Below are 8,228 nucleotides of genomic sequence, written 5' to 3'. Positions count from 1 at the left end.
TGACCTTGGGCAGGCCATGCCACACAGCTTGGGCTCACCAGGCTTGTTTCTAAAGTGAAGATGGAAAGTTGATTTGGGCAAGAAGGCCCTAATAAATGTGAGAGTGTTTGGGAAACTGTAAAGTACTCCATAAATGCAAGCAGGGTTTAAATTATTATCACCTTTTCCCTAAGGAGTACTTGGGGATTGTAGGTATAGCAGTTGGAGAAAGCAATAATAATGATGAGTAGAGCATATTCTCTGATAAAGCGCTTTCATGGGTTGGAAAGTGAAATTCCGGCATAGAGAGATAGCAGGGAGCTAAAATCTCTGACATGTGATGTGCTGTCTCTGTAGGAGATACACTGGCTGTGTGCTAATTCTGCACTCAAGTGTGACACAGGCAGTGCTCACCTGGTTCATTAGGGTCTAGCCCTGGCCTTCTGGAAACACACAGTCTATAAGGAAAGGCATGCAAGAAAAAAGCCACTTGAGTATAGGGTACATGGAGCACAAGACGTTCCCATAGATAATTCTAGACAGACAAAAGAAGGGCGCTTCAATTAGCATATAGCAGGGAGGTAAAGGAAAAGTCCACCAAGAGGCAGGGCAATCTGAGTCCTTAGGGTAGCAGTTGTCCTCAGCAATGTGGGGAGACAGCATGGTTGGTTACGCCAGAGGGGAAGAAATCAGAGGGTGTGGAACACATTTAGAGAGCTCAGCAGCTTGGCATGGCTGGAGGGAAAAAAGGGTGTGAAAGTGGGTGGAGGAGTGAGCTGTTCTCTCTCTTGAAGGTCTGTATCCTTCAGGTGTAGGGGAACCACCAGAAGACCCATGTGCCTCCACGGCTGGCACATTGATCTGTGGTCATGGATACACTATTGAAGTATGTCACTGACAAGTGGAACCTTGGAAACCTCCTTGCATTTAAGGAGTGGACCCCCATGTTTCATCGCTCCTGTCTGGACCAACGGGTGCCAAAGCTGTGGCCTTTGAGTCCCAGTGTCTTGTGGTCTCCCAGACACTAACCTGTGTGTCTCTTACGCACATTAGCTCTCTAGCCTTTCTCTCTGTTGTGTCTCCTCTCCAGCCTGCATACCTGTCTCTCTGCCTTTCCTCTGCCACCCTTATATTACTTGGACACCTGGAGAAATGTGCAGGGCATAATAAGCAGCTGCTGTGGGATCATGAGATCTGTGAACCTGCTACAGGCACCCATCTCTGTTCTCTCAGTGGCTGGGCTCTGTAGCTTGTGTATTCAGCTTCCCTTTGGTGATTTTGGTTGAAGAAAAAGGCCCAGAGGCATGGCGATGAAAACATCATTGTTTCATGAATTGGAAAATAGAATGACAGTAAGCAGCTAGCAGATCCCAGTTCACAATCAAGTGAGTATCAATGTTTGTGGCTGTATTGATCTTGAAGATTAAAAAAAAACAATTCTTGGGATGCATGATGATATACATTATATCTCTCCCTTGTGCAAATCAGAAAATCTATGCTCTATGGACAGCAGCATCTCTGGTGTACCACACTCACTTTGAAACAAGATTCTAAATGCAGGTATGCTGCTGCCTGTAAAGGGGCACATCTCTCAGCCAAAGAGGAGGAGGAGGACCGAGAGTTCCGAAAGGGAGCACGCTGCCTCGGCTTGAACAAGCGGAAAAGGAAAGGCGAGGGCAGCTCCGTGCCGCTTAGCTTTGCACGCGATGGGTTGGACTATATTCTGGGAGCCCTGGAGTCTGGGAAAAGTAGCGGCTTGTACAAAAGCAGTGAGGGGAGGAGGAGGGGGAGGACGCCACGGAGACACCCCCGAGAGGGATCTAGAGAGTGACTCCAAGGAGGAAAGTGAGGACGAGCGGGAAGATGTGGAAGAGGAAGAGAAAGCTCAGGAAGCAGATGAGGGATCGCAGAGCGAGCATGAGGGTGAGCAACAGGAGGAGGAAGAAGCAGACAGGGAGACTCGGGAGGGAAGGGGGAGAAAGAGAGTCCCCTTCGCAGAAGACGAAGGCAAGAGTGACAGCTCTTCAGAGGATGGTGATACAGAGGACCAGAGTCTCTATGAAAGTGCCGAAAAGTACATCCCATCCCATGGGAGGCAAGCTGAGGAAACAGTAGATGTCCAGAGGAAAGAGGAACTAGAAAGGCTGACGAAACATGTGAAGGTCTAATTAACAGTGTGTATTTATGCCTCACCGCGGGCTGAGTGAATCAAACAGGCATCCGTAAGTGGACAGCTGGAGGAGCCGGACATGGCCCACACACAGCAGGAAGGACACGAGTGACACCCTGGCTGCCGCCCTCATGGGTGCTGTGTCACTGCCGCAGCTATGCCTAGCAGACTGTGATGGAGCACGTTCTCTTGGTCAGCGCTCTTCACCACACTGTTGGAATTGAGGTTGGTGATCACTTTCTGGAGGCTGTGGTGAGGAAGTTCAATGACGTGTATAAAAATGGAAGTGAAGGGAAAGAATGTGATAACCTGTTTACCATTATGGCCCATTTGTACAACTTCTGTGTGGTGCAGTCTCTACTCATCTTTGACATTTTTAAAAACTAGCTGGAAATTTCACAGAAAAAGATACTGAACTGATACTCTTAATGCTGAAAAACGTGGGCTTTTCATTGAGAAAAGATGATGCCTTGTCACTGAAGGAGCTGATTGCTGAAGTGCAAACCAAAGCCAGTGGAGCAAGTGGCAAGTTTCAGGACCAGAACAGGGTTTGGTTTATGCTAGAAACCATGTTGGCGCTGAAGAACAATGACATTTGCAAAATTCCAGCCTATGATCTCGAGCCAGTGGAGAAACAGGAAACGACAGAGAGCTCTGGTACGCTGGCTCAGGTGCAGAGACTCAACTTCACATATCCTGGGTCAGTGTCTTGAATGCCAAGCAGACAGGTTGCTGGTGGATTGTGGGGTGTGCAAGGAGTGGGGCCCCAATGATTAACAGCAGTCATCATTCACACCCACAGAATGAGCTTCTGGGGATGGTTAGCTCAAAGATACTAGAACTTGCCTGAAAACAGAGGATGGACACTGACATCAGGAGAAACATATTCTGTATAGTAATGACCAGTGAGGATTTTTTGGATGCTTTTGAAAAGCTTCTAAAGCTTGGACTGAAGGATCAGCAGGAGAAATGGTCCATGTGCTTTTGGATTGCTGCCTTCAAGAAAAAACTTATAATCCTTTCTATGCATTCTTGGCCAGCAAATTTTGTGAATATGAAAGGAGGTTTCAGATGACTTTCTAGTTCAGCATTTGGGACAAGTTTCAGGACTTAGAAAAAAATCTGCCAACCATTAATTTATCCAATTTCACCCACCTGGTGGCCCACTTGTTGAAGACAAAATCGCTCCCACTTTCCATTTTAAAGGTAGTTGAATTCAGTGAATTGGACAAACCCAGAGTTCACTTTTTGAGAAAAATGTTGAATATTTCGTTAATGGAAATAAAAGCTCAAGACCTTGGCTTAATTTTGGCAAGAGTATCTGACAACCCAAAGCTGGGGATGTTGTGAGAAGACTTGAAGTGTTTCATCAGCCACTTCAGACTAAAGAATGAACAGGCCACACAAGTGTTGAGGAAGCTAACCTGCTGCGAGAGAGAGCTGATCTTGCAACCAAGTCTCTGCAGGAAAAAGCTTCCCTGCGAATGTAGTCAGAGGAAAGGAGTGGAGGGTATGCTTTGACTATGAAATGTCCTTTGTGAGCCCAGAGAGCTCCATACGTTACATCATCGTCTGTTGTAGTTTTTATTTATTTATTTTCATTTTGTTTGAAAGGCAGAGACAGATCTTCCATCCACTGGTTCACTTCTCAGGTGCCTGCAGTGGCCAGGGCTGGGCCAGGCCAAAGCCATAAACCCAGAATTTAATTCAAGTCTCTTCTGGGGATGTCAAGGACCCCAGAACTCAATTTGGGTCTCCTATGTGGATGTCAGGGACCCAAGCACTTGAGCCATCATCTGCTGCCTCCCAAGATACACACTAGCTGGACTCCAGTATGGGATACAGGCATCCGAAGTCGGGACTTAACCACTGTACCAGATACCTGCCTTTTTATATTTATAGGGCACATATCTTGGGACAGTTTTTTAATCCGAGGTTATGTTGTGCTTGTGTTTTCAAATAATTGCATATTCGTGTTATATACACACACATATATGGGGTGAAAGATGAAGGAGGGAGGAGCACACGCACTGGATAGAGTATTCTGTAAGCAGTGAGGCTGGAATATATTGCAGAGTTTTTTAAAAAAATAGGTGAAATAGGCCACCAGAGAGTGCAGTCATCATAAATTGATGTTTTTATATTTTGTATTGATCAAAAGTTCAGAAACCATGAATTGGGGCTGGCGCTTTGGTGTAGTAGGTTAATCCTCTGCCTGCGGTGCTGGCATCCCACATGGGTGCCGGTTCTGGTCCCAGCTGCTCCTCTTCCAGTCCAGCTCTCTGCTGTGGCCTGGAAAAACAGTAGAGGATGGCCCAGGTACTTGGGCCCTTGTGCCCGCATAGGGGATCGGGAGGAGGCTTCTGGCTCCTGGCTTCAAATTGGCACATCTCCAGTCATTGTGGCCATTTGGGGAGTGAGTCTCTGTCTCTTCCTCTCACTGCCTGTAACTCTCACAAGTAAATAAATAAAATCTTTAAAAAAAAAGAAACCATGAATTAAATGCAATTTGATTATTTTAATAATCAGAATGCAGTCGGATTTTGGAAAACTCAGTTGATGAAAGCCCCTTGTGTACCATCTTATGCACAATATGATATGAGTATGTTTTTCATCATCACTCATGTAAGGTTTTGACATAATGGGAATATTCTTTATAATTTTTTGAAGATTTATTTATCTATTTGAAAGAGTTGCACAGAGGGAGGAGACACACACACACACAGAGGGAGAGGGAGAGGCTTTCCATCTGATGGTTCACCCCCTGGTCGGATGCAATGGCTGGAGCTGCTCCGGTCCAAGGCCAAGGGCCAGGAGCTTCCTCTGAGTCTCCTGCACAGGTGCAGGGGCCTAAGGACTTAGGCCACCTTGTGCTGCTTTCCCAGACCAGAGTGGAGAGCTGGATTGGAGGTGGAACGGCTGGGTCTTGAGCCAGTGCCAGTGTGGGATCCAGCACTTCAGGCTGGGGTTTTGACCTACTGTGTCATAGCACCAGCCCCAATCTTTATAATTTTTATATATCACATCTACTCATCAATTCCGCATTGCACATGTAGTTTCTTAAACAACTCTGAAGTCACCAAACAGATTGGACATTTCAATGGGTGAAGCTTATCTGCTGTTTTTTGGTTTTACACATGAAGAAGACATAATTACTGCTTGCAAGAAGTTAGCACTTAGTGAGAGAGACAAACACATATGCACTTACTAAATATGTAAAACTGATTTTGTGAGGAAGTAGAGATGTCTGGATACCCAGCATCTACCACAGATATACAAGTGTTTATTTTTTTCTCAGGTAAAATTTAGCTTCTGCCTCTCAAATGTCATAGACTTGATTTAAACCTTACCTTCACTTGTTGAAAAAAATGTCCAGGATGTGAGTGTAGAATAGTATTTTAGAACTTGTGTGTCAGAAACCCATGCACCCTTCTGAGCACCGTCCAGAACAGTCACCTGGGGCAGATGATGGTCTCAGGCTCTGATAATGTGGCTCCCTGTGCCAAAGATCCCTTTTGTCACATTTCCAAATATTTCCTTGATGTGGCACAACAGCAGCTTATGTTTAGAAATCACAGTGTAAAGTCATAATTATCTGTCCCTGACTTAATGCAATAAACTTTGAAATGAGCAAGCAATGCAAAAAGTTGTTAGTGCTAAGAATAACTGCAAAAATAATAAGAACTAATGGCCTTTCACATTCAGAAAAACTTCATTTGACCTAAGATCAAATTAAAACCCAGTGGGTCTGAATGAAAAGTGAAATCTTCAATTCATTGAGGAGCTGTTTAACAAAAAATGTTTTTGTTGGGTGGTTATTGAGGTACGACAGATCATTTCTACTCAAAAATATGTAACACAGCAGGATAAACAAACAGTAAACCTTGTTTGAGGTACAGATGAGTTCACACTCACTTTTCTGCAAAAGATACACTCCTATAAACAGTCTCAGTTTTCTTATATTGTCCTTTATTAAAATAAAAGGATGGAGGTGGTGCCATGGCTCACCAGGCTAATCCTCCAGCTGTGGTGCCGGCAGGCCAGGTTCTAGTTCCAGTTGGGGCACCAGATTCTGTCCCAGTTGCTCCTCTTCCAGTCCAGGTCTCTGCTGTGGCCCAGGAAGGCAGTGGAGGATGGCCCAAGTCCCTGGGCCCTGCACCCACATGGGAGACCAGGAGGAAGCACTGGCTCCTGGCTTCAGATTGGCATAGCTCTGGGCTTAACGGCCATTTGTGGGGTGAACCAATGGAAGGAAGACCTTTCTCCCTGTCTCTCTCTCTCTCACTGTCTAACTCTGCCTGTCAAAAATAAATAAACAAATAAAAGGATGGATGTTTGGCATAGCTGTTAAGATACTACTTAGATTACCTGCACCACTGGTCATTGGCTGGGTTCCAGTCCCAGCTCCAGATCCTAACTGCAGCCTTCTGCTGGTGCAGACCCTGGGAGACAGCAGTGGTGGCTCAGGTAGGGTTCCTGCCACCCATATGGGTCACAGGGACTGAGTTGGGTTCCTGGCTACCGGCTGGCCTGGCCCAGCCCTGGCTGTTGGGGGCATCTGGGAGGTGAACCAATGGATGGGAGATTGTTGTGTGTGTTTGCCTTTCAACTAAAAGTTTAAAATAAAAATGTTTGTGCTACAGAATATATTTGTGACTTAATTCATTACCTGTGTTTTGGTTCATTACATGGCAAGTTACTCATAAGTCTGTAGTTTAAAAACTATTGAGAGGATCCTCTCTCTCCGTCTCTACCTCTCTAACTCTGTCTTTGAAATAAATAAATCTTTTAAAAAAAACTATTGAGAGGGAAAGGGGAGAGGGCTCCATTTGCTTTTTCACTCCCCAAATACAACAACTAGGACTGGCCAGGCTGAAGCTAGGAATCAGGAAGGTTTCCCTTGGTATTCCCATAGGTATTAGGGACCATGCACTTGAGTCAGCACTGCTGCCACCCAGGGACTGCATTGGCAGTAAGCTAGAGTCAGCTGGGAATCAAATACAGGCCTTTTGACATGGGATGCAGGTGTCTTCACCACTAGACTGAGCACCTGTTTCAGTGTGTGTAGTTTTTAACAAAATATGGGTTACCACCTGATGGTAGTACTTACTATAAATGAAAATACATCTTGACTGAAAAGTGGAACTCCTTATTGCTTTTAAATACGTATGTTTAAACTATATATATATATATGTAGGTTTTTTAAATTGGTCACTATAATACCTACATTTGAAAAATAGCAAATGCTTAGACAATTAATATTTGGTATATATATATATATATATATATAAGTTTGTGGAGTTCTTGAAATTCTAATTGAGAGCTACTAATGTATAGAATTGCTAAAAAGACTTTTAAGGGGTTTAGAAAATATTCATAAAGGCATAAGGAACAAAGTTTTTAAAGTACCAAATATGTAAATAAAACTTAATTTTAAAATGAAAAAAAAAGAAAACACATTTGGAAAGCCACATTTCTAGAAAAGGATTAAATTCCATTTACTCTAATATTGATCTGATATGATTCATTTCCTGACTATGAGAAATGTGATGGTGGTAGAGTTGGCAATAAAGAATAAATGCCCAATGGTTATATGTAGGTAGGAGAAATCAGAGCAAGTAGAAAATTTTCAAGTAAATTCAGGCTATTTTCATTTATATTGCACAGCAATTAAGTCATTTAAATGGTGAACATCTTTGTACTGTTGTGCGATATGAAATGTGCCAAATCTGATGGAAAATGTTTGCATGGAGTGACAGCATTACTGTAAGTTTTCATTTTCTTTTAAATATACTTTCTGTGTTGCAGATCTCACTTGTGGAATTATACTGTGGCATTCTTCTGTTCCAGCAAGTAGCATTACCCTAAGGCTTATGTCATTGCTTTCCTTATTAACTTATTTTGTATTGCAAATCTTGTGTTAGCTGTGAATCCAGGTACATTTTCCCCCTTAAGCAGTATAAGCTTTTTAAAATGAATTACAATTCAGGCTGCTTAATGTATTTTGTTTTTATTTATTTTTTACTTATTTATTTATTTTTGACAGGCAGAGTGGACAGTGAGAGAGAGAGACAGAGAG

The 8,228-nt window shown here is 43.6% G+C and overlaps 1 pseudogene; it reads left to right on the top strand.

Annotated features, from left to right (window-relative positions):
* The first annotated feature begins 1,474 nt into the window (after positions 1–1,474).
* LOC149120581 (nucleolar MIF4G domain-containing protein 1 pseudogene) lies at positions 1,475–3,639 on the top strand (annotated as a pseudogene).
* Positions 3,640–8,228: the final 4,589 nt, after the last annotated feature.

The sequence above is a fragment of the Oryctolagus cuniculus genome, chromosome 19, assembly GCF_051225735.1.
Source record: "Oryctolagus cuniculus isolate XC-2025 breed Fujian yellow rabbit chromosome 19, ASM5122573v1, whole genome shotgun sequence".
Classification (NCBI taxonomy): domain Eukaryota; kingdom Metazoa; phylum Chordata; class Mammalia; order Lagomorpha; family Leporidae; genus Oryctolagus; species Oryctolagus cuniculus.
The sequence above is the reverse complement of the archived record's forward strand: the minus strand, read 5'-3'. Positions and strand labels throughout refer to the sequence as shown.